Source organism: Phragmites australis, chromosome 6 (genome assembly GCF_958298935.1).
Source record: "Phragmites australis chromosome 6, lpPhrAust1.1, whole genome shotgun sequence".
Classification (NCBI taxonomy): domain Eukaryota; kingdom Viridiplantae; phylum Streptophyta; class Magnoliopsida; order Poales; family Poaceae; genus Phragmites; species Phragmites australis.
The window spans coordinates 31,411,461-31,438,512 of NC_084926.1; positions in this window are offsets into that span (position 1 = coordinate 31,411,461).

Genomic DNA, 27,052 nt, shown 5'->3' on the forward strand with positions numbered 1-27,052 from the left:
ACCCTTTTCCCCACGTACCCGCCTGTGCCCAGGTTGTGATTCTGCTTGTTCTTTACCCGAAGCTGCTTCTTTGCTGAACTCTCCATTTAGAATGTCCCAGAGCTCTTCAATGCCACAAAAGCTTTCCAATCCTCTCTTTTATTATATGGGTACTTACTGAAGGGATCCAACTCTTTTGCCATATACTTGTCCACGAGCTTGCTCTTGTGGCTTCTCCAAAGTTTGGCGATCATTTTCATAGCAGCCCTGCAAACCTTGCCTTCATGTTCTCCAGGAACTCCAGAAACGTATTGACACCATCATTGAATAAGGCATTTTTTTGATCTACAGTGAGGTCATTGAACTTCCGAAGGGTCAATAGCACCCTCTCCCGAGCATTAATGCCTGCGAGCTTCCGCAACATCTACAGGGCCTTCTTCTCCGTAGGCACGCCATCATCATCGATTTCCATGACGGTAATCTTTTCACTCGGCCACTTTGCTTGTGTTGTTGCCTTTTGTACTATTGCTCCAATGGGACCTAGTTGCACAGACGTCTGACTCGGAGTTTATGCTTCGTCAAAGGATCCCGATGACTTGCTGGCAAACATCTAGTAGATTTGAATATTCAGATACAATTGTATAAGTCTTAGTAAGTATATTCACTTTTATACGAATTTATGAAAATATGATGTATTTTTTATCTAAAGTGAAGGATCCTACCTTATTTCTAATAAGTAAAAATAGGTCCTAATCTCATTTGAGGATATGTGGCCCTAGTAAGTTTCCATGCTCTTGTATAGTTCTGGAGAAAATTTCGGCAGCACCTTCCCGTTTTTCTCCAAATACACGTCTCGACAACGAGCCGAGAGGGTGTGTATCTGGAGAACAACAGAGAGACGCCACCAAAATTCTCTCTAGAACTAGACAAGAGCACAGAAACCTACTACTCGAGCCATATATCCTCGAACTGTCCAAAGTACGTGGACAATTCGGGAGCATCTTCTTATAAATATGACGAGTTGTCAAGTCATATTTATAATCAAACACTCCCAAATGAGAGACGTAGGTTACGCATGTACACTAATTAAGGGGACAATCCACATATATCAAGATCTGTGAGAAAGAGCAAAATTATTGATTTCAACTCAAACCTTAGAATCCACCATGCATATATGAGCAAGAGAAGGAGGCAAAACTTCAAAGGCCCGGGACAAACACCAACTTCAAATCACCGAGACTTGATTTGGCCTCAGCAGAATCAACAAAAAAATCGCCCCATTTATCGAGCAGCCGCGGCGGACAGACATTGTCTGGTCGTGCTGCTTGGTGAATAAAATAACAGTAAACATCAATCATTAGTGACGGGTTATAAGGACACCCGTCACTAATGAGTGAGCCATTAGTGACTGATCTCATAACAACCCATCACTAATGAGTGGGCCCAGTAGGGAGCCGCCAAGGCTACATTTAGTGATGGGTTATAAAGACACTTGTCACTAATGACTTAACATAGTGACAGGTTATAAGGACATCAGTCACTAATTATTTAACATAATGACGGGTGATAAGGATACCCGTCAGTAATGACACATTAGTGATGGGTGGAAATTAAGACCCGCCACTAATGACTTCTACAAGAATAGATTGAATTTTAGAATAGAGGTACGCATGCAAACAGAATTGAATTTTAGAATAGAGGAATGTATGCAAACATAAAGTACTTCAACATCCCATTCAACAGAATAGAACTGAATTTTGATGGACGACATCCTAAAGCAACGACGTCAGGATTTGACAGCCGTCTTCACATTCAAGAACATAGATATACATCCAGAAACTTAAGTTAACTCAAGTCAGTCATACAATATAGTTATGCATACATTACATACTTATTCAAATATCCATATATCATGACACTTGAGCATTTGCCGGAGCACATAACCTCTGATATTTAACATATTTGAAATCTACAATAATGTATCCTAGTACTTCATCGATAGACACTAGCGCATGAATTAGTGCACTCTCTTTCGCTTGACATGGACGACACGATGATTTACCATAAACAATAAACAAGATCTTATTAGCTGATTCATTTCCACTTAAATGAAACCATATATCAGCTTACAAGTTGCCCTTAGCAGTGAAGGCCACTCTAGGGCTATAAAAGCTTAACCCAAGATGCTTCATGGCTTGATCTAAGATAGCATGAAAGCTAATTGCCGTAAAGGTTTCACAAAAAATATCCTACAAGCAAAGAAAATAAAATTTTAAAAATAATACACGCTAACAGTCATGTATATCAAAACAGTCGGATTACATATTATTGTACCATATCAGATTCATCGAACTGAGCAAGCCTCTTACTGATCGAAGCCAAATCCTCTTCGCCCTCTTGAAGCGCTTTTATTCAAAAATAGTTGTAGTTAGGCAAAAAGAACCCATGCTCCTCAAGCACTTTCAAGCACCCTTCAACGGCGGTTTTTTTCGGAATGCAACGAAATCGGTGATGCCTTACCACATGCCCTAATAGTGAGTTTCCTACTACTTTCTCCCCTTAAAAGTATGTCAAAAGAGATAGATAGCTTCACAAAATTCCTTCTATCTAGAGTGGATTGCACCAAAGGTACAGTACCACTTGTCACAGGGATTACCTCTTTAAGCCATAAGATCGGTTTCAACACCTACATAATAGGATGATATGAATTGAGCCTAATGTACTATAAACTCAATTAAATTGTTGTAAAGGGGGTAAAGGGGGGCGACGGCGTACGTCGGGCTGTGGTGGAGGGGGGAGGATGGCGGCATCATCGGCAGCGAGGTGCGAAATGTGGCGATGGTGGGAGGAGAAGGCGAGCGGACGTGAGTGGAGATAAGAATGGTCCAGAGAGAGAAATGGGTGGATAAGAGTGGTCAAGCAGATAGGAGTGGTAGAAATTAGTGGAGGGTTATAAGGACACCTATCACTAATGAGTCAGTCATGAGTGACGGTAACAACTACAAACCATCACTAATTACTTTAATATTAGTGATGGGTCTCATAACGACCCGTCACTAATGAGTAGACTACATTTAGTGACGTGTGCCCCATATACCCGCCACTAATAACTGAATTATTAGTGACGAACATTAATGTGACCCATCACTAATATCTTCAGTGACGGGCTGTTCGCTCGCCGTCACTAATGAACCCTTATTAGTGACTGGTCGTGATCGGGTCCCGGCCCGGACCATATATCGGTGATGGGTCGGCATTGGATCCGTTATTAATAGTGTATTAATGATGGGTACTTTAATGACGTATTTTTTGATAGTTTTTTAGGTAATGGTCCTTGTATGGAGGAAAAAGGAGGAAAAATAGTTAATGTGTGCAACATATAGTCAAAGAATTCATTGGGAAAGGGACAGCTCATACGTGTAGCAATTTTATCTTAATTTGCAAGATACATCTCCTCGTCCCAGGTTCGAATCGTTGGCCATTTGGATAAACTGTGATTGCATCATGACTCAGGAACGCACAACGTCAAGCTCAAGTGGTGGTGGCGATCTTCTGGTTACGCGTTAGTCAAAGTCAAACATATATGCATGTCAAAGGATTACAGCCTTTCTTTAGGACTAAATGGCGGATGACAGCTATCCACCGTATAACCCTTCCCCAGTTTACGCGGGACTATCCGCTGAATTTAAGCATATCGATAAGTGGAGGAGAAGAAACTTTTAGGATTCCTCTAATAACGTGGCGAGCAAACCGAGAGCAACCTAGCTCAAGAATCGAGTGGGTGCGCCCTTTGAATCGTAGTGGTTTCCTCAGCGATACACCGGACCAAAGTTCGTTGAAAAGGGATGCGTGGGAGGATGAACTTCCTCCAATCCGTACCTTGCCATTATCTGATCAGAAGCTCTAACTTGAACAATTTAAATATACTGTTGTCAGTAAAAAAAAGTGAGCGCTTGACACAGGTAGGAATGAAAAAAATAGGCCACTATTCCGATTGCAAAAACAAAACTTTCATTGAGTGAAAATTGTAAATGGAATATGTTTGATTGTTTTTTAAAAAAAATGTGAAACTAAATTAAATGAAACTATTTTTATCATAAAGGAATACAAAAAGATCCCATATTTCCAACTGAAATTTTTAGAAGTCAACCCGGTGAAACTTTCATATTTGAGATTATATAAAAGGTGTGGAAATTCATGATTCTGTAAAATCCATATCTTCAACCTTTTAATGGTGTTGGCTACTACTCACTGTTTTTTCTTTCTAATTTCCAATTTTTCAAAAGTAAATTATTACAATTTTTGTTATTACATACATTTTTATGAAAATAAATTTCGAATCTTTATATATTTGCAGTAGTTAAGTTACAGAAAATTCTAGGAGGTTGCCTTTAATTTCAAGCCCCAAATTTCTTATAGTTGGCACGTGTTATGAATTTCTCTATGCCGGGAGATTTCCATGTACTTAGTATGCGTGAGGTTTTGCCTCCGGCCGATGGCGACTGGCGTGGTTGGACCGCCCGTAACTAACTTATCACATCCTGGAAATGGAGTCCGAATTGCAGGACAAGCATGCCAAGTCAAGTGAGTAACTTGTTTTGAACGCTTCTTGGAATGCCCTGACGTTGCCCACAGGCCCCAGCGAACAACAAGATTGCACGCTAGCGAATCTGGTCGGATTTTATGTGGCTTGCAGCCATGTAACTGCACCATTTGCGTAGCATCGCCATCGCCTCATTAGAATGCGCAGTTTTCATACAGTGTTCGTTTGAATCTCATGGTTTGTATGTCTTTCTTAAAGTTTACGCCGCACACGCCACAGGTTTAGATATAGAAAATCAAAGGGAATGTCCGTAAAAAGGGAAAAAAACATATTAGAGAAATAAAATTTGGTCTTTTGCTAGAGATCAAATGTAACACACCATTGGTTATACAATCAACAATTCTGCGCTTCATTATCAACTCGCTTCGTACGCAGTATTAGCGTTTCAGGTATAATAATACCTCAAAACCTCCGGAAGAATGATACACGAGAGGATTATATGTGGACGGATCATACGACGCCAATGTCATGTTGATTTCTTATTTGTTAATCATGATCGGAATTTCATTCGTTGCAGTCTTGCAGAAGAACGATAGTGCATCATATATACAGGAGGAAGGACCGACGGAACTGACAATTTGTTTTTTTAACGAATCTGACATTGAGGTTAATACTGGTCCACGGTTCAAAGGAAGATAGAACAGACGGCAGCAGCCCGCGCTAGAATTGGTAGTCTTGCTGTTCAGAAACGGAAGAACACAGCTTTGAATGGGTGTAGGACGGTCGCCTCGGTAGCTTGTTGGTTCAGACAAGCCAATTTGCTGGAATGTCTAAAGATTGCGTGACATGCATGTTTGACCCATGCATACTTCGTCGAAAGCGTGGTGCTCTTGGCGTCGTACGTGGAATAACATACCATTTTGACATCTTTTTGTTGCTCCAGTTCTATACAGATGTTACGGTATGTGCCTATTTATTTAATGAGATAATAGATGGACGAAGAAGTTGGCTTTAGCGTAAAATACGTCATGGTACCAAAATTTGCATGGTGAGTAATCTGTGCATCTTCGTATTTGTATGGATGTAATATCAATTTGCAATCACATGTACTTATCACTGATCATAGGACAAGTACGTTGAAAACATGAGGTTTAGAATAATCAAGCTACCTGCCCGGCCGTTACAAACAAATCATTAAAGAATCTAGAAAAAAGATAACAGTACGGAGAATAGTAGCAGATGCACAAGCCATCCCTACGTACATTATGAGTATTTTTCAGCTCCCCCAGTCCCTATGCGAAGAGTTAGCTCGAGGAATGCGCAACTTTTGGTGGGGGGCAGAGAATGGAGTGCACAAGACACACTGGATAGCCTGGCATAAATTCACTAAGAGTAAAGACCACGGTGGTCTCGGTTTTCGAGATTTCCATATGTTTAATCAAGCCTTGCTCGCTCGCCAAGCATGGAGGCTAATTGAATTTCCAAACAGCTTGTGCACCCACTACTACAGAACTTCACATAATAATTATCATCTTCAGTACCGGTTCAAAGGAATCGGTACTGAAAGTGGTATCAGTGCCGGTTCTAAAACTCCCGCCCGCGATCGAGGGCCTGGAGTTAAGAACCGGTACTGATAGTGGTATTTCAGTACCGGTTCCTCTTTAAACCGGCACTGATAGTCTGCTACAGTATATATAACCCATCTTCTTCCCCGTCTCGATCCAGAACAGAGCCGTCGCCGCCGCAGCCTAGTGTTACAGCGCCTCCTTACCATTTTTTTTTGGCGATTCAAGGTTTTTTTTTTGCGTGGGAGCCTTCAAAATTTAGAGGAGTCAACTGTTTTAAGGTTAGTGAGATCTATATTTCATTTTTGGATAGATTACTTGGTAGATTGCTCTAGGGTTGATGATGGATGGTGCTTGTTCCATGGTTATAGATTTAGAGATGTAGTTAAGATCTAATTTAGGTAAAGTTTATAACTTTGTCGTTGTTAGATGTATAGAGATGATCTACATTTGATTCTTAGTTGGATTTTAGTTGCTAGATTTCTCTAGGTTTGAATTTAGGTGGTTGTTAGTTGGTGTTGAAATTTGGAATGAGCAAGAGCTCAAATATCCATATAAATTAGAGAAAGGTCACAATTTTATCATTGTAGATGATTTAACGAGTTGCAACTTTGCAACTTGTTGAACCGTTATTGCCATTCAAAAATTACAAAAATACCGCTAGAACTGTCATTCGAGTGGCATCCAAAGAATAAAAAATCAGGGAGGTATTTGCAAAATGTCTCTAAAATCTAGCTTAAATTTTCTAGTATGTGAATTACGTATATTTTTAAAGTCATGAATTTTAATAATAATCCAGTGGATTTCCTCTGTTAATTAATCAACATAGTGAATTTAACATGTACAGTTGATAAAATACTGTGTTGTAGGGATGGCACGTCCACCCACAGGTCGCAATCAGACTCGGCAGCCTTTAGAAGGCGGGTCCCCCGATCCGGCCCAAGTACCGGAAGGAGATGGGCCCTCAAATAGGGACCAATTAGGATGCGAGGTAATTCGATGAATATGTTCTAGATTTTGAAATGTTTAATGATTATCAGTCCAATGTGTTTAATTATAATGATTTGCAGATAGACCAGTCATGGATGTACAAGGAACGAGGGCCAGAGTTCATTGTTGGCATCGAGGATTTTTTGAGGGCTGCCGCGGCGTACAAGAAGCCAAAAGGGAAGTGTGACGAGCACTATATATGCTGTCCGTGTGTTGACTGCAAGAATGAGAAGCAGTTTTCAAACATAGAGCAGATCCATGCACATTTGATTCGCAGGGGTTTCAAGGCTGGCTACACCCGTTGGACTGAGCACGGTGAACTTGCAGATGTTGGGCGTGAAGGGCAACCAACAGTCGAAGGAGATGGAGTCAATGATCCGACGGCTAACGAAGACTTCGATATGTCGGCATTTGAAGATACTTTTGTCGAGAACGATGATTGGGATATTTTTGTTGGCAACAATGAAGAAGGCATAGAACAAATGTTGCGCGATGGGGAGGGGGACTTCACCATTGAAAGACAACATCAAAAGTACCAGCGCATGATAGAGGACTCTGAAACACTAGTTTACCCGAACTGTAAAAATGAGCATAGCAAGTTGCATGTGGTGCTGACACTGATGCAAATGAAGGCTAGCAATGGTTGGGCCGATAAGGGTTTTAATGAATTGTTAGAATTCTTGAGGGAATTGCTTCCAGAGGGGAACGTGTTTCCCGAAAACACGTACCATGCCAAGCATGTTGTTTGCCCGTTGGGATTGGAAGTAGAGAAAATACATGCATGTGGAAATGACTGCATGTTGTTCCATGGCGAGGATGCAGACTTGGAAGCGTGTCGCATTTACAATGCACCACGGTACAAGAGCAACGTTGATGATATCGAGAGTGATGGCGTAGGGGTGAAGAGAAAGAAGAAAAGACCCCCCATTAAGGTGGCTTGGTATTTCCCTATAGTCCCCCGTTTCAGCGATTGTTTGCTAACAGAGCGAATGCCGAGCTGATGCGATGGCACGCCGAACAACGCAAGAAAGATGGAATGCTTAGACACCCTGCTGATGGCATGCAATGGAGGAGATTTGATTCAAAATACAAGGAATTCAGAGATGAAGTGAGGAATATAAGGTTCGGGTTGAGCATGGATGGGATGAATCCTTTCGGCAACACGAGAAGTACTCATAGCACTTGGCCTGTGACTCTCTGTATCTACAACCTTCCACCTTGGATGTGCATGAAGCGGAAGTACCTTATGATGCCTCTGCTGATTAGTGGGCCGAATCAACCAGGCAACGATATCGATGTGTACCTCAAACCATTGGTGGAAGATCTTCTTGTACTGTGTAAAGATGGCGTACGGGTATGGGATGAGTACAGAAGCAAGAATTTCACCCTGCGCGCGATGTTGTTCGTGACGATTTCAGATTGGCCTGCTCTTGGTAACCTATCAGGGCAGACTATAAAAGGGTACAATGGATGTGTTTAGTTCTTGGAGGAAACGGAGGGGCGGTGGCTAAAAAACAGTCGGAAAATGATCTTCATGGGTCACCGTAGGTTCCTCCGTCCGGATCACCCATACCGCAAGAATAAAAGAGCTTTTGACGGGACAATGGAGCTTCATCAAGCTCCAAAGATTCGCAGTGGAGAACAGGTATTTAAGATGGTTAATACACTTAGAGTTATACTTGGAAAGGGGTAAGGCAGGACAAAAATGTAGGCTGGGCAAAATGCTCCCATGTGGAAAAAGATGTCAATATTTTGGTTGCTGCCTTATTGGAAGTATCTTATGGTCCGACACGCAATCGACGTCATGCACGTGGAGAAGAATGTGTTTGATAGCTTGATTGGTACCTTACTAGACATACCTGGCAAAACAAAAGATACACTAAATGCACGGCTAGACCTGGAAGAAATGAACCTCAGGAAGGACCTACACTACATACAATTAGACAACAGCAAAAAGAAACTTCCCACAGCTTGCTACACTATGAGCAAGGAAGAGAAGATCCGCCTGTGTGGTTGCTTGTGTGATGTCAAAGTTCCGACCGGTTACTCCTCCAATATCAGGAACTTTGTAAACATGAAAGATACGAAGTTAGTTGGCATGAAGTCTCATGATTGTCATGTGATGATGACGCAGATGATTCCAATTGCAATTCGAGGTATTCTGCCGGATAAGGTCTGAGATCCAATCATTAAGCTGTGTTCGTTCTTCAACGCAATTTCACAGAAGGTCATTAATCCGAACAAACTGGCAAAGCTGCAGGAAGACGTGGTCCATACTATATGTCAGTTTGAGACTATTTTCCCTCTGATATTTTTTGATATAATGCCCCATCTAACTGTTCATATTGTGGGTGAGATAAAGAGCCTTGACCTCGTGTTTTTGCATCAGATGTATCCTTTCGAAAGGTTCATGGGGGTTCTGAAGAAATATGTTCGTAACCAAAGTCGTCCGGAAGGTTGCATTGCTCAAGGGTGGAGTACGAAGGAGGTCATTGAGTTTTGCATTGACTATATGAAACTGAACGCGATTGGTATGCCTATATCTCGCTATGAGGGGAGGCTAAAGGGGAAAGGGACGATAGGTCATACTTCAATCCATATCAAAGATCATGCTTCATTCACTCAAGCACACTTCGCAGTTCTGCAACAGGCAGTTGCAAGCACACTTCGCAGTTCTGCAACAGGCAGTTGTAGTGATCACGTATGTCAAAATGCATGTGAGCATGCTATGCTCCACAAATCCAACGAAGTCAAATGATTGGATCGCAAAAGAGCACAGAGATAATTTCGGTAATTGGTTATGTCAACTCATGATGGGTAAGGATACCGACGATGCTCTGTTGGAACTATTGGCAAATGGCCCGTCAACTATGATTCGCATATTCCAAGCATACGAGATTAACGGCTATACATTTTATACGCGAGCACAAGACAACAAGAGCACTAACCAAAATAGCGGTGTCCGTACTGATGCCTGTGACCGCGCTGGCAACAGGGAGACCTACTATGGATTCATAGAGGAGATTTGGGAACTTGAATATGGCGAGTTGATGGTCCCTCTGTTTCGGTGCCAATGGGTCAGACTCACAGGGGGAGTCAAGGTCGACAAGTACGGTATGACTACCGTGGACCTCAAACTCGTCGGATATAGAGAACAACCCTTCGTGCTTGCCAACAATGTTGCACAAGTCTTCTATGTAAAGGACCTGAACCCAGCTAACAAGGAGGAGCGTCACGTGGTTCTTCAAGGAAAAAGAAAAATCGTCGATGTTGAGAATGTTGTCGACGACGAAGACTGCGACAAATTCGAAGACCTGCCTCCTTTCGGAGAGAATGTCAAACTGCCTCTCATTGATGACACTGCGGAAGCTACCTACATACGCCGCAACCATAACGAAGCATTAATCGTTCAGTGAAAGCTGCTTTCATGTATTTGGTGAAATTTGTATAATATTTAGGTTAAGCTTTATTTTGTATCAAGGACATGTATGGGTGATGTAATAATATGCTTTAATTTATATCGAGTGCATATTGAATTTCTCTAGAATTATTTTTCAACATAAAACAAGTTAAAAAGATTTTATAAAATTTATTTGCAATTTTCTAGAATTAAAACTAATTTTATATGCAACAAAGCACATTAAAGTATTTATTTTGTCAAACAAAGCACATTATAAGAATTATTTTGCTGGGAAAACTTGTATCAGTGCCGGTTCTATGTAGTAACCGGAACTGATAGTTGAAGTATCAGTGTCGGTTGTAAATAAAACTGGCACTGATACTTCAACTATCAGTGCCGGTTAGAATATAGAACCGGCACTGATATCAGTACCGGTTAGAAAATAGAACCGGTACTGATACGTCTCCTATATTTATCTTCAGCACTTAGTCGATTCCTCGTTCCTTTATTCACCCTAGCGTTGCCTTCCTCGTTCGCTTCAGTCACCCTAGCCCCGATGCGTCGCTGCCTCCTCCGACGCCGCCCCACGCGTCGCCGCCTCCTCCCGACGCTATTCATCCTCCTCCGGACGTGACCTTTCGTCCTCCGTTCTACCTTCGAGTCCGCTCCCTCCGGCCACTGTTCTGCCGCTGTTCGCCACCGCCGACGCTGCACCCCTTCCGACGTCGAACCCTAGTCCCCTCCTCCGAGCGGCGTGCCCTCTCCCTCCAGCCTCCGTTCCGCCGCCGTCCAGCACAGCCGACGTCGACGCCGACGCCATCCCGGAGACCGAGCTCCGCGCCTCCCCTTCCCCGTGTTGGTAAGCTTAATTGGTAACAAATTGGACATCCCTATCAATTGAATTGTACCTCGATGGCTATGCATGCTTTTTTGGACATTTTCGACCAATTCTCCATGTTCAATGCTCACTAGCTACTGGAAACTACTGCCTATAAATTGATTGTTCTAGCTCTTACACGTCATGGTTTTCTACGGTCAAATTCACCAGTGTTTCCTAACGTACATGCATGAGAGATGGGAAGTTAAACTTGAGCTGAAGGAGGGGAAAACGTGATAGGGTGAAAAGTTAGCATCCAAAATGGTTTCATTGTTTAGTTTGCCCTGTTGCTATTAGCAGTAGCCGCTTTAGATCGAATGTGTCCTATTTGGTCGATCACATGAAAAGTAAACAGAAAGAAAAGGTATCTAACGACATTCTTGGAATTATACATGTACTGCAGTCGAACGCGTTGGCCATGAATCACATATAAATAAAGCTAGCAATCGTACTGCTAGTTGTTCAGTTAATTTGGCCGAAATAAGATTACATAAGGATAGTTGTTTTGTGCTGAGTGCTGACCATGCATAAGATAGAACTGAAGACACCAAATTTACTTAGGAGACAGAATAGACTGTTGATCCTACGTAGTATCTACTATATTCGTGTTACGCTGGATGATCGATCAGTATCCGAATACATGCGGTTCTCATATCTTCTGGTTGCCTGTACTATCATAGAATTATTAAAAGTAGACGGTACAGACTGTTTTTCATTAGACCTCAAAGATTAAATATCTTTATATGATTATTAAGACAGACGTGTCCGTAAAAGCCAGACGTCAAAGGAACTTAATACTATATCATACCGGTGAGATGAAAGCATCAATCATTGTTGTCTTTACAGTGAAGAGCAACACATAACTTTTCCCATATGCTTCCCTCTTCTCAATATATTTTATATGGTATAGTGAATAGCATTAATTATATCTGACCATGTTTAGGAAATTAAATTCCTTGAAACCAATCCTCTACCTAGTTAATGATTCATAAGCATTTTGAATATCTATAAATGCCTGACAATCACATCTTGTGAGGCCTGAATTCAAACTTGATATATCTATAGTCCGTTTTCTAGCAATTTGTGTTTTCCGCAACTGAAGGGGATGAGCATATCTTCAGAAAAGGGAATGGAAACACTGCAGTGTTGTACTAAAATCTTTACACTTTATGTGGTCTAATGTAAGATATATACAAGAGTTCCAATCAGGGTCAGTTTCTTGTGAACAAATGTTTATTTTCTCGAGAAATCATGTTGTGAACAAATGTTGGAAGCGCGATGTGAAAATGAAAAGAAAACGTCCCAGATATATATGTCTGTTAAGGGATTTTGGTGCATGCTGCATTGCTGCAATGTTTGTTACGAATTGTATTTAGACCTACACTGGGAGTTCATTGATATAAGCATAAAGTCTTCTTAATTTGGTATGTCATATGTGTTTTCCTATCCATTTTGGATGGTTGTAGAACAATGACTGATGGTTAGGCGTGGACCATCGAAAATATCGATGATATAGTTGTAGACCTAAGGAAGATGGCTAACAAAAGCTTCGATCCCTGTTCGTGCAAGTGCTCTATGGATGCGAACCCGCTTGTACTCCAAATTGAGGAGGTAGTGAGCAGGCTTCAAAAGTTGTCCATTCAATCGGTCGAGGTGCTGGACCGTCAAGATGATGGCCACCTTGAGGGCGATGATGTGGATTCTAGCGTGGACCCGAACGACGTGGTTCCTTATGACTACGTTGAGGGTGATGATGTTGGCCACATTGAGGGCGATAAGTACTGGTGGTTGCCGAGTGATGATAGCGACGAGTAGTTTGAATGTATAATGCTTGTGTGGACCTGATTATTATGTGTTCTGTACTCTGGCTATGAACACTTGTATAACTGAAACTGATGTATGTTGCACTTATGGATCTGATCAATATGTTGTACTTTTGCATTTCTGTGTGTCTTATGCCCTTGCATTTTACGTCCCTTTCTCCTCATTTCTTCTATGTTCCAGTCTAGCATTCGGTTTTAGATTATCTCTAAATCAAGTGCTTCTTGTGTCTAAAATATTGATGTAGGAATGATACGTACGAAATCCAACTGCCGTGCACGGCCCCATCCTGTCCCCCCTCCGATACAAGGTCCCTCAAGTCCGGCTCCAGCCTCAGTACATGATGAGCCTGCAAACATGGAGCCGGACCAGACATGGGACGGTAGCTCGAGGTTGTACTTGAACATGGAACAATTTGAGTTAGAGACAACCGCTAAGGCTGCGCAGGGCACGACCGAAGGTGATGCATCGAAGGGTCAGATCGACCCTGATGCTGATGCTCCAGGTGGTGACGAGATGAATGGAGAAGAGAGGAGTGGACAAGGTCCCAGCAGGATGCCTAAGGGACGTTTCATCATCGCGGAGGTCAATGCAGCCGGGGAGCCCACAAGACCAAAAGTTATTCTGGGCCCATACAAGACAACAATCGGGTGTCTGGTGAGGGACCATGTCGCAGTCACATACAGAACTTGGAGAGGCAGACGGGATGACGTGTGGGTGGTTCCCAAAAATATCAAGGATCTTATGTGGGGCAAGTTGTTGGAAAAGTTTGAGTTCCCTGAAGGATGCAGCATGGCCATCGCGTTCAAGAATTTCAAGGGTAAGCTGTGGAGAAATTATGGCTTGGTGGGCCGGACACCAAAATGGGACCATTATCCGACGGTTCAACCATTCTGGAACGATTTCATAGAGCACAAGCGTTCAGAGGAAGCACAAAGACTAAGCGAGATCAACAAAGCCAACTCCTAGAAGAACGTGTACCCTCACAGAACTGGCTTGCGTGGGTACGTGAGGAAATACAATGAGTGGGATGAGATGGAAGAACAGGTAACCCGCAATGGTGCCACACCTCAGACGGCTCCCTGGATTGAACGAGCGAAGCACTATCTATATGCGAGAGGGGTGACCTTAGCCGCAGATGGCAGTCTGAACTTCAAAAGCGACACAGAATAGGAAGTGATGCAGAGAATTGCAGATGCCCACACCTAGTCTTTCCAAGGCTCTTTCAGGCCGGATAGGGAGAATGACCAGTTAACCTTGGCACTAGGAACCAAGGAGCACCCAGGTTGCACCAGAGGCAAGGGTGTGGTGCCTTGGAAAGAGGGATTCCCAGAATCCACCGAAAGTTATAGGAGTCGGAAGAGAAGGAGAGAAGAGCTGGAAGACCTACTGGTTGTAGTGCGACAAGAACTTGAGCAAGAGCGTCAGATGACAGACACCAAAATCAGAGAAATCAAAGAATCATTTCAGCAAGGAATCAGGCAGCAGCAAGGCGAAGAAAATGTTGTGAGCCCTAGTGGTCGTCGGAGCAGCTGCGCATCCGTGGGGTTTGGAGAAGAAGAATTAGCCTGTTTCCCCGTGGACGACATCACAGAAAGCAAGGTGTGCAAGCTTGTCGTGCCCACTATGAACATTACCATCACGGTGGCTATGGGGCAAGTCGACCAATGCATCGAAGGGGCTCTCTTGAACGATCTCCCGATACCACGGGGATACGCTAAGGTCCACGTGGACTCCGTGCGAAAGCCGTACCGTAAGCTTGACATGGATTACCCCGGAGAGACGGGTTCCAAGAGGCTCGGATCAAACGTGGGTGGCTTCGTTTTGTGGCACAAGCGCTACATATTGTTTGAAGATGAGACAGACGAGTTGTCTGATGCGCAGTCGGACCCAGCACACAGAAGAGATCCAACTCCTCCACGGTCGGCGCCAGTGCCACCGTCACCAGGAAGAGATCCAACTCCTCCACTGTCGCCGCCACTGCCACCGTCACCGAGAAGAGAGCCGACTCCTCCCCCACGCAAGTCGCCAACAAGAGAGTCAACTCCTCCCCCTCTAAAGTCCGCAACAATGCCACCAAGGGAGCCAACACCTCCCCCTCTGAAGTCATCACCAGTGCCTCCAAGTGAGCCGACTCCTCCTCCTCCGAAGTCAGCAACACTACCACCAAAATTGCCAACTCCTCCGAAGTTGACAACATGCTCTCAGTCTAAGAAGGTGGCAGCACCTGAGAAGTTGCCTTATGAAAGAACTACAGAGGAAAACAGAGCGATAGTGAACGCCGAAGTCGAGAAATTTTTTAAAAAGCGAGAGCCTGAGAAGAAAAAACCACTCACTGAAGAAACGAAAAAGTTTCTCTTGACGCTGAGCAAACCTGCTGTGGCTAAGCATCAATTAGACTACGAGCGTATCAAAGGAAAGAAATCCTTGAGGCAGGCTTCTATCGACCAGGTACGGGAAGAACAACAACTAGAAAGATTCCTTAAGGATGCCAATATGACAAGAGAGCAACCCGACATCTTGTCAAGCCGATAATGATGAAATCTGCCGACCTAAAAAAAAACCAAGGACTATGTATTGAAGTGTCTTCTGGAGCTACAATTGAAGAAAAACATACTTTTACCCTACCACTGGGGATACGTGTTTCTACTCTTTTTGAGTAATATATCGTTAGAAATTAGGGCTAACTAACCTATGGTAACCTATGTGCAGTTTTCATTGGATTCTCCTTGTCATCTAGTCAGATATTAGCAAGATATTTATTTTTGACTCACAAAATAATCCGAAAGAAACCTACCAACCCATCATTGACTTGCTACAAAGGTAAAAACCGACCATTTCGTTACTGCTCTTGTAATATTTGATTTGATTGAATCTAAGTCTACTTACGGTAATAATCACACACATACAGAGTGTACCCGTGATACACCAAGAAGAGCGTTAGATACAGGCCATACACGAAAGAATGGATAGTCCGACATGGCTTTCCTTGTAGGAAGCAGGGTCCGGGCAATAATTTATGTGATTTTTATGTAATGGAATTCATGTACCGCTTCAACACAGAGGATTCGATCCTGCCGAAATATCCTGAGGTAGGCGGTATACACATTGATGACTAATTTTTAGGTTCGATACGCCAAAATCATATGTATTGATTTATTCAATTCTTCAAATTGCAGATCCTCGAGCTGTCCAAAGAACGTCTCATGCCTCATGAAATCAACGCACTTCAAGAACAGCTTGTCGGGTTTATCAATGACAAAATCATCAATCCAACCAGCGAGTTCCATGAAATTGGATCGTCTTTCTCGTTACCTTCAACCCATAAAAAAGGGCAGAGTTCAGACCCATCGGTTCACAAGAAATCTTAAACTCCATAAGATTATTGTAATGAAACTTGATATATATTTTGACGAGACTTGATATTTTATAAATAAATTTTATATGTGATTGTGTATATATGCTGTGATGAAACTTGATATGTATGCGTGTCTATTTCGGGCAACGTCCAAAATTTGAAAATGGCACTATACTGGCAGCAACCGCTACGTTTAAAAAAAAAAGGCGGGAAACACCTATCAGTGCTGGTTGGTAACAAACAACCGGCACTGATATCACTCATATCAGTGCCGGTTGGTAATACTAACTGGCACTGATAGGTGCACTATCAGTACCGGTTCTAATCTAGAACTGGCACTGATAATGATTTTTAGTGCCGGTTCCATACCCAACACTGATAGTCACTGACTATCAGTGCCGATTAATTAGTGCCGGTTCATAAACCGATACTGATCATATTTTTGAACCGGCACAGATCACCTGTTCTGCAGTAATGACCCGACTGTTGAAGGCAAAGTACTTCCCAAATGGGGACCTCCTTGATACGGCTTTCCCGACACAAGTGTCACTAACGTGGCGAGCTATCATGTTCGGGTTGGAGCTGTTGAAAAAGGGCACCATTGGCGCATTGGGAATGGAAAGAAGGTAAAGATTTGGAGACACGCATGGATCCCCAGACTGGTTCACCACAAACCCACGAGACCTAGGAGACCATGCAGATTGAGATGGGTCTCCCAATTACTAAATGATGATTCAAAATCATGGAATGAGGAGGCACTGGATCATTTCTTCCATAAACATGATGTGGCTGAAATTTTGAAGATCCGAGTGCCTTGACAGCCTTGCGATGACTTCGTGGCTTGGAACTATGAAAGATCAGGTTGCTTCTCTGTCCGCAGCACCTATCAACTCGGTATCGAGCTGCGGGACCTCGACAAAGGTGGTATTGCTTCTAGCAGTCGGCCTGATGGGGCGCGCCCAATCTGGAAGAATTTGTGGTCGCTCCCGGTTCCGCCAAAAGTGAAATCATTTGCCTGGAAGCTGATCCATGGTGGCCTACCTTCCAAAGCGAACAAGAAAAGGAGAAATCTGGAGCCTAGCAGTACTTGTGATATATGTGGTACAGAAGAGGAAAATGACTACCATGCGATTATGAGGTGTGATCACGCAGCCAACCTAAGATCCGCAATACGGGCTATTTGGAAGCTCCCTGCCGAAGACTTGTTAGGCTATAGAGGCCCTGAGTGGCTGCTCAATGTAATCAGCTCATGCGACGAGGTCTCAGGGGCTTGGCTCCTGTTAGTGCTTTGGCACACCTGGTCCATTCGGAATGAGATCGTGCACTCAAATAGAAAGATCTCGATCACAGGTTCTGTCAAGTTCCTTGAGGCTCTTTGGGAGTCCCTATGCGAAATCAGGCAAAAGGGCCAAGTTGACCGTAAAGGCAAAATGGTGGACACTGGTGCTTCCCCAACTCAGTGGAAGAAGGTAAACCAAACAAAGATTCCCTGGCAAGCACCAGAAGAGGGATGGATCAAGATCTTAGTTGATGGCGCATTCACTGAATCGTCCCGAGAGGGAGGCACCGGCGTCATAATCAGAGACCACACAGGTAAAGCACTGCTATCAGCCTGGCGGTTTGTCTTTGATGCCAATAGTGCGGAGGAGGTTGAGGCCATGGCCTGTTGTGATGGGCTCGCCTTAGCAGTGGAGTGGACTCCAACCAGAGCAATCCTGGAGTCGGACAGCATGATGATGGTCCATTACTTATCCAAGCCGAAGACACAACGATCGACGTCTCACTTTATGATTCTAGAAGGTCTGGAGGCAGCGAAGAAGTTTCCTGAGGTGGTGTTCCATCATAAAAGGAGAGAGCAGAATAGCGTGGCACACGAGCTCGCCCAGTTAGCGAAACATTTATGTCATAGTGCTGTTTGGCGGGATCGTGTCCCTGCCTATGTTGAGATCCTGTAGCTCAAGATTGTAACCCTCTCGTAAGTTTCTAATTAAATCTCTCTCTGTCTTTACGCAAAAAAAAAGATGCACGAAGGAAGCAGACTCAAGAGGACGCACGATACTCGACGTTTCTTTTAGTACAGATAAAGGAATACACAAATGTCTCATACTGCCAAAGGAAATTTTGGGACAATTCTATGAGAAACTTTCATAATTGAGATTATCAATCTAAAAGGTGCGGAAATTCATGGGTTTTTAAATTCAATATCTTCAGCAAGGGGTGGGTTGAGGCCAACTATTGAGACCAATTTAAGAAACAAACTAATCTCATCTATGTGCTGAGTCCAGAATTAATTATAACACATAGTGACTTCATTGATGATAATCATTATTATATACATATCTTAATCGAATAAATCGTCTTACACAAGTGACCTTTAAGGGTCTAAGAATAAAATAAACTATAACAAATTTTAAATGAACTATGATTACTCTAATCCTTTATGACCCTTCTACAAGCATGATTACTCTAATCCTTTATGACTCTTCTACAAGCATGATCGATGTAGAAAGCATCTTAGGATGATCCATCCTCAGCAAACTCCTTGATAGCTTCTCCAACTGAGTATTTGATGATAGTAGGAGTGAACACTTGTTGTACTCAACAAGTTGTGAAGGAAACTATATGCATATGAAGGCTTTGATAAGAATATAGCAATATGGCACTTTTGCATAAATTTGCATTTTAATTCAAAAGCATTTTAAATGCAATAGAGATTAAGTAAATGACTGTAAACAACAAACCACCTCAAGATTCCAAACATCTTGACTTGATCAACTTTCCAACATCTCAACCAATGTTCGAACCACTAAGGTAGATCACACCTCATTCATAGTTCCCACCACTATGATTGACAACACATCAACTATGATTCCCACCATCATGGTAGACCAAACTAACCAAAAAGGTTTCTATGCAATTCTTAACCGTGAGCACAACTGATTAACTAGTTTTACACTCTGCAGATGTTGCATACTTTACCGACAAGATATTTCTTTCCATTTTACCGAGCATCCGTTGGCCGATGGAGAACTCTTAGACACTTCCAAGATGTGTGCTAGAAATTCACTGCAAAGTCTTTACAATGCCCCTCTCATCACGTGCATAGCCGCTGAGATTTCATCACTGCATGAATACACCTCAACAACAAAAGCCCCCTATTTTGCCAATGGTTCCAAGGAAATCTCATCCATTCCCCATGCATCCGTTTGGTTTACACTATACTGAGAGTAAAGAAAATTATTTAGCTAGGTCCGTCCTATACCAGGCTTGTGGTTGCACTGTAAATACAGAAAGTTCACCCTATGAATCGGTCCTTAGATTTGAGCAAGACTACAACATTCTCATCCGTATATCCCGTACCGGTCTCCTCATACCACATGCTCAAATCTCTATGCCATGTTGCTAAAAAAAATTATTCCATCATCTTTTCTCAATATTGCATAGGAACATTATCAATTTCATAAAGCAATTATCGTGATCACCATCCCTAGGCAAGGCTAAGCATCAACTACCTTTCCATAACCTAAACCATAACTATGGCAACAAGGAAGATAGGAAAAAATTAGGGTAAAGTCTAACTCTTGAGATTCTCAAAAAATTATTAGCATGCATGTTTGTAAAACAAAACATAATTGAGAACTGTGATAAATATGACCAAGAACACAAATTGCCTTCACTGCACTCAGTCGAGTCGTCGAAGTCTTGATTCTGCAGTCCTTATAACTCTTCTGGAACATTGACGCCTACTCGCAACAAACACAAAAATGCAACTTATAAACACCAAGATCCAAAAAGAACCAAACAACACTCAACAATCCTCATCACATACAAGATCACACTTTTCCAGATAATCCGGCGAAAGAACGGGTCAAAATAGAGCTATGGTTAACAAGTTATGATTTTTAAATATTAAAATAGAGCTAAAAAGATTATCTATAGATGAAATTATGTTGTTAGGAATTTTCTAGAATTTTTTAAAAGTCATCTACGATTTTCTGGGATTTTGTAAGATTTTTTGGAATTTTCTAGCATTTATTAGAATTATAAAACTATATAAAACTATTAAGTGGAATTAAATAAATATATAGAACATTATGAAAAATTAATTTCTTTATTATTATTATTATTGGAATTATTTTTACTTGAAATCTATTTATTGTGCAGTATATAAACATTATGACGTCATCACAACAATGAAAACAAATAAAAGAAAAGAAAAGCTTACTAGACATGCTGACTCATCACTCTATGCTGACGTAGCGCAGACATCAGGCACACACGCCCATGTGGCTTCCACGTCAACATGCTGACTGGTAAAAATCGAAGGGGTTACGGGGATCTAATCTCAACCGTTCATGTAGATCGGACGGCTCACACGCATTCGTGCTCGGCTTCGATGAAACAGAGGGCGACAATGACCTTCCCACGGTGGCACATGGCTAGAACCTCACCGGCGTGATGTTCCTGTGGTCCAAACACTCTGACAAGTGCCAGAAAAGAATCAAGGTGACACAACGAAGTCACCTAGGGTTCATGCCGACGTTGGTGATGCTCTAGTGAAGTGGGCGATGATGATGGGTGTCTAAAGCTCTCATAGCTTGTTGGAGATGGGCTCTGGGCGGCAATTTTGCTTCGGATCAATGGGTAAAAGTTGCAGGATGGTATGAGGAGGGTCTAGGGGTCTCTATTTATAGCCGGGCGGCTCTGCTATCTCCAATTTGATTCGCATTTGAAAGAGGCAGCGACAGCGTGTCAAATCACGATTTTAGTGATTCAAACAGGCTCAGACTCTTATGTCTTGGAAAAAAGCTCGTGTACACTCTCTGGATTCCTCCTCCTTTTGCTTCTTAGCTTATCTCCAGCTCAATCTCTTGAATTCGATTAGGATACCATACGGCCGGTGGTTGAGCACACATGTTCATCTCGGTTTTGGCTCGGGCTTTAGCAAATCTGGCCGAGCTTGAGCTTCTAGAGGTTGTAGCGAATCCGTTTTTGTGGTTGGATGCCAACACTACCGCTACCGAACTAGGACAAAGAACAAAGACTGACGTGCGGGTCTGGATGGTTAGAGAGAGAGGAAAGGGAGGGAGTTAGCAGGCTGGGCTGGCCGAGCAGCTCAGGTGGGAGAGAGATATGGGCCGGCTGATTTGAGAGGTTTTGGCCCAAGATATCTTTTCTATTTCTTATCTTTTTTTCTAATTCCTTTCTCACAAAAATACAAGTGTATACATGTATAACACATACTCTTCTCTGTACTTTATATTAACTCACATAAACGGTCAATCAATAATCAAACAATCAATTATACACACACACATATAAATATTTTTATAAGAAAATAGCTCCCAATATACATATATGTGTTTTTGCATATAACACACACACACACACACATGTATATGTATAAAGGAGCACATACACACTTAGGGTTTTTATTTAGATTTTGCAATACTCTTTTATTTTCTTTGAAAAAAGTTCTTATTTTCTTGGTTTTGGGAAATTGGGCTATTACACCAACCTTCCCAATCGACATGGAACCGTTGCTCTTAGATGCCCCCTCCTTCATTAAACTTCCAACTAAAGTAGAAAGAAAGTTCCAAATCACAAGTTTCGAGTTGAAAAAAGTTTCCAAAGCATGAAGTGATACCCTAATTTTGAATGGAAGGAGGAGATGCTAACAAGGTTCTTTCATAGGCATGACGTGGAAGAGATTATGAAAATCACACTGTTGTAGAAACCTTTGCACAGACGGTTTGGAATCTGTGTGCGGGATGATTTTTCAAACCGTCTGTAGCAAAGAGTATGTACAAATCAGATTTATACAAATTAATTTGTACAAACAACTCTAGTCTGGAGCCATCTGGACTACTTAATTAGTACAAATGGTTCAATACTAGAGCCATCTGTGATTACAGAAAAGTGCAGATGGCTCTAGTCTGGAGCCATCTATGATATGAGATTAATACAGACAACTGTAGACTGGATCCATCTATAATAATCATTATGCAGTACTGAATATTATTGAATTTACATAGCCATAGACAAACAATAGATCAAACAAATTTGTAAGCAATCCAACACATATAGAAGTCATACACAGATCAAACATCTTATTCAAGAGTTCATACATAGATCAAATAGCACATGCATGTTTCAATGTCACAACCAGTCCATAACATGTTCAAATAGATGGCATACAAGTCTATAAGATATCCAACATGATCAAGGACGGCATAGAAGTCCAGTTGCTTGTCCACTCAATTTACTTAGTTGTTTCAGGACCTGCAAGCATGGAAACAAAACTAAGATAACCAAACTAAAAACATGTAAGATAACAGAACTAATCAAAACTGGACAAATGATTTAATACAACCTTTAGGATATTTTGGTTACATGCAAGATTCATTGGAAGATATTTAATGGCAAATATTTACATGCAAGATATTTTGTTTGCACAAAGTTCTCAAGGATCATAAAATTCATCGGTCTTCATTAAGACCTCAGCAAGAATGAAATGGATGAGGAGTCTTCGAACACTCATGATTGCATCAACGTTGAGCTTATTTGTAGGAAATTTATGTGTGTGTACTGAATATTAAGATAGTTAGGGACAATGAATACTCAACAATGAAACATGCATTTTATATACTATAATGACACTAGCCGGCGGATATGCTGGTGGACTAGAGCCAACAATTTCCATCATATATTGGGCAACATAGGATCAACAGAGGTTGTTGCCCGGAGGCTACTTCTGGCATTGCAGAAATTTATGTGCATGGTGAATTTAGATCTATGGAATGCATATAAAGATGGCAAATTTCTGCAGTGTGACGGAGGATTATTATCAGGAACTTATACTGGTGGGTCGCATGTCTCGTACATGACCGCCTTTTGAAACAAACTTCACGAATACCCTTGTCAGCAAGTCTGTCAAACTTTGGTACCTATCTATGTAGTACCCCCTAGAGTTGAAGTATATGCAATGTTGATTATGTTGAAAGATACAAACTAGCATCCAATGGTCATTATAGTTTTATGGTAGAAGAATGAGGTCATTCATTCCATAGAGCACGAGCATGGCTTCTGCGATGTAATCCTCGACCTCCACCAGATTTTTCATGATCGTTACACCACATGCAACTTGTGGGCCGAGAAATCCAATTTTTGGATTCTCCCTCCCGGATTATTGAATCATACATCTACACATAAGAGTAATGTTAATAAAAGAGCATATTAATGAGTTAGGTAGCTTAGTAAACATAGAACACAATTAAAAATACTTACAAGGTCTAACATTTCACTAGGTTGGCGTCGAGAGAGTTACGACGGTAGAGGAGGAATAAATCATCGAATCCCACCACGAAGGTTTGACTTTGTTGAAGGAAATGTTTCCAATATTACTTGATGCTAAAACAAGGGGCAATGTGTTTCTCTTCATTGCACCTCCTCATGTAAATTACAGGTAGATTTGTACTTGCCCAGCCCATTCTCTCTAACCCTTTTTGCATCATCAATGGCTGGCCTTCCGCATAGGTGTGTGAAAGGGGTACTTCTTCTCCCTCCTTGTCTAATTGTTTATTGATTTTGCGCTTTTTGAGAGGTTCTATTTTGATGGACTGTTTGCCATATTTGTTAGACAATTGTTGCTATTGTGGGGCATAAAAATATTTGACCATTGTCACGTCACGACGAAAAGAGAAGTCATTGCCATCGCATACTAGAGACGATGACCATCGAGGCTATGAAGGCGGTGGAGGGGCAAATAGAGATATGGACTTCTTTGGCCTCTAGATGATGGAGTGGACGGTGTCCCCGAGTGACATCACGTCATCCTCTAGGGCAATAGGAAGCAAGAGGGACATGCAATTCCCATATATCGTGTCCACTGACACGCTGGAATAACCAGGCTATAGCGGAACTTTGCGAATCATCTATTCTCCACCGCATGGAAATACCAAGCACGTGCTAGCCACAATGATGGGATTGGAGCCAATAGTAGTGGGTAGTAGGAGCTTACACTTAGTGGTCTCCTCTATATCGTCAACAAGGAATCTATCGCTAAGGACCTCTTGTGGATTGCCATCGATAGGGAGTTCATCAGGAGATCCATTGATAAGGAAGTATTCTAGATGGAGTATTTTATCAGGAGAGCCAAGTTGTGTTGATGCGCAACTACTCCGGTACTGAGCCGGTGGAGATTCTAGTGCCATGGCTGCATCATATTGCCTGAGAGCCTGTACTCGCTCTTCGATTCACCATTCCATCATTTGTTCCATCCTTTCTTTGAGATCAGCATAGATCTCTGTTCTCATCCATTCATGCTCGGTTGCTTAGCGCTCATCCTTGTTTCTCCTTCGGCTCCTATATGAACCGACATCATTAGGGAACCCAAACTTCCATGGAACCGTAACCCCTATGCCATGCATGCGACTCAAGTGCTCTTTGTTTCCCAAGGTCGAGGTTAGTATATCTTTTTTTTGAGATGGCTAGAATGATAATTGAGTGCTTTCTTTCAAGAGTTGCAGGATCCTTTGGGCCACTTGCATCAAACAAGCATACAACCCTCCCTCAGAATTAGATCCGGGCTTGCCTCTCTTGGATCTGGGAAAATGTGTGGAGCATTTCTCCCGAGCAGCCTGCTCATCCTCCCTGCCCCAGCCCAACTATTTCCCTGTGGGGGTGTGTGTTACGTTCTTGGCATACCTTGTTAGCCTGACTCTGCTGCTGATGTTCCTCCGATTGGCACCTCACCACAAACTGTGTCCATTGATCCCCCAAGTACCCAAGAGCATTGGGTTCAGGGATCAGATCTTGCTTCACATATGTATTGTACATCTCTCTCTTAAAGGTATTCCACGCCTTGCTCTTCTTGTCTAGTGCTTGTCTTTCCACTGCCTCCAAAGATCCTTCAACGCTGTTGAATAAGCCTTTAATTGTTTCCCACATGAAGTTTGTTTTTGCTCTGAGGTACAACATTCTAGTTGGCATAGGTTATCCGGACCTTTGTCCTTGCAAGTGATGTGCATGCTCTACAGAATGTCATCTGAGCTAGAAAAGGCAATATCATAACACCTTCCTCATTGACATGAGTTATGGTGTTGTGACCCATGAGCATTTGGTTTTTGCCTCAGCCACCTAGTTTTTGGACTTTGTTCTATTTGCTTTTGAAGAGTGGCCTCCTCATCTTATTCAGCACTGACCTCTTCTTCTTATTGTGGAGAAAAGGCCTGAGGCCGTTCACATTCATCTCCAGATGACATCTTCAAATTAGAAAAAAATCATATACTGAAGAGGACTAATCTAGATTCTAACATACTTATCAAAAAAGGACGCAATTCAACATCTATCACTTGCCAAACAAAGCACACTAGCTTCTATAAAAAACAAAATGCAAAAAAGCACATCTACCTTCTATAGGCGTCAAAATTTGGATAGCAAAATAAATGAAGGTTATTCTTCAGTTTCTTCAAGCAAGCATATATAGAATATCTACTGGGAGTGCATAAAAGAGAATGTCTTGTCATTCAAAGATACCTAGTTCTCTGTTCATTATAAACTAGTGTCAACATATGGTACTGTAAGTGGCTAGGAGCTACACAGATTGATCCACTAACCAAGTAGAAAAGAAAATAACATTGGCTAAAACTGAAACCTATAAACTAACCAAGTAGAAAATTCACCCTATTCACTTAATTGAGAAACAATATGCACTGTGAAGTGTAAGGTCAGGATAACATCGAAATCCACAACACCATCATTCAACCTAAACTTGGTATATCAACAGATTGGCAATATTGACAATGGTACAAAATGGTATACACACTAAGAACATTAGACCCCACGAAGGTGGATTTCATCACAGAGCAACAAGGGGGAAAAGGAAGACCAGGAACCTTACTGGTGCCAGGGTAGGGAGGATTCACCGGGGAGGGAGGAATCGCAGGGAGGAATTATATCACTGAGGATGTAGGAGTTACCAAGGAGGAAATGGCGGACAGAGTCATGGGTGGCTTGATGGGGATGAACAAGGGCCGGGGAGTCATCAGGGAGGTTGCCAGGGAGAGGAGACAGCTAGGGTTAAGGAGGTGGAAGCACATGTATTGGAATAAAGGAGGCACATGCGTGTAATATATATGGGGTATTAATACAGACGGCTCCAAATTAAGCCCGTTTGTATTATAACAAGTATAGACGAGTCATAATAATGGCCCATCTGTACTATTGATTTTTCAAACAATTCATTAAAACTTGCAAAATTCATAAATAATTGATACAAACTCCAAATAAGATGAAACTTCATGTAAATTTGTGGTATAATAAGTATTATCACATGTTTTAGGTCTCATTTTTTGTTACTTGAACACAAAATTTAACTTCAACACTACTTGTACCATCGTACATTGTCCTACGTTGTGGGGCCGTTAGAGAGTGGAAACCCATCAGAATGATGGTACTCTCATTTGTACATATTGAACTTAAGAACATGTGATGGTACAAATTAAACCATAAATTTACA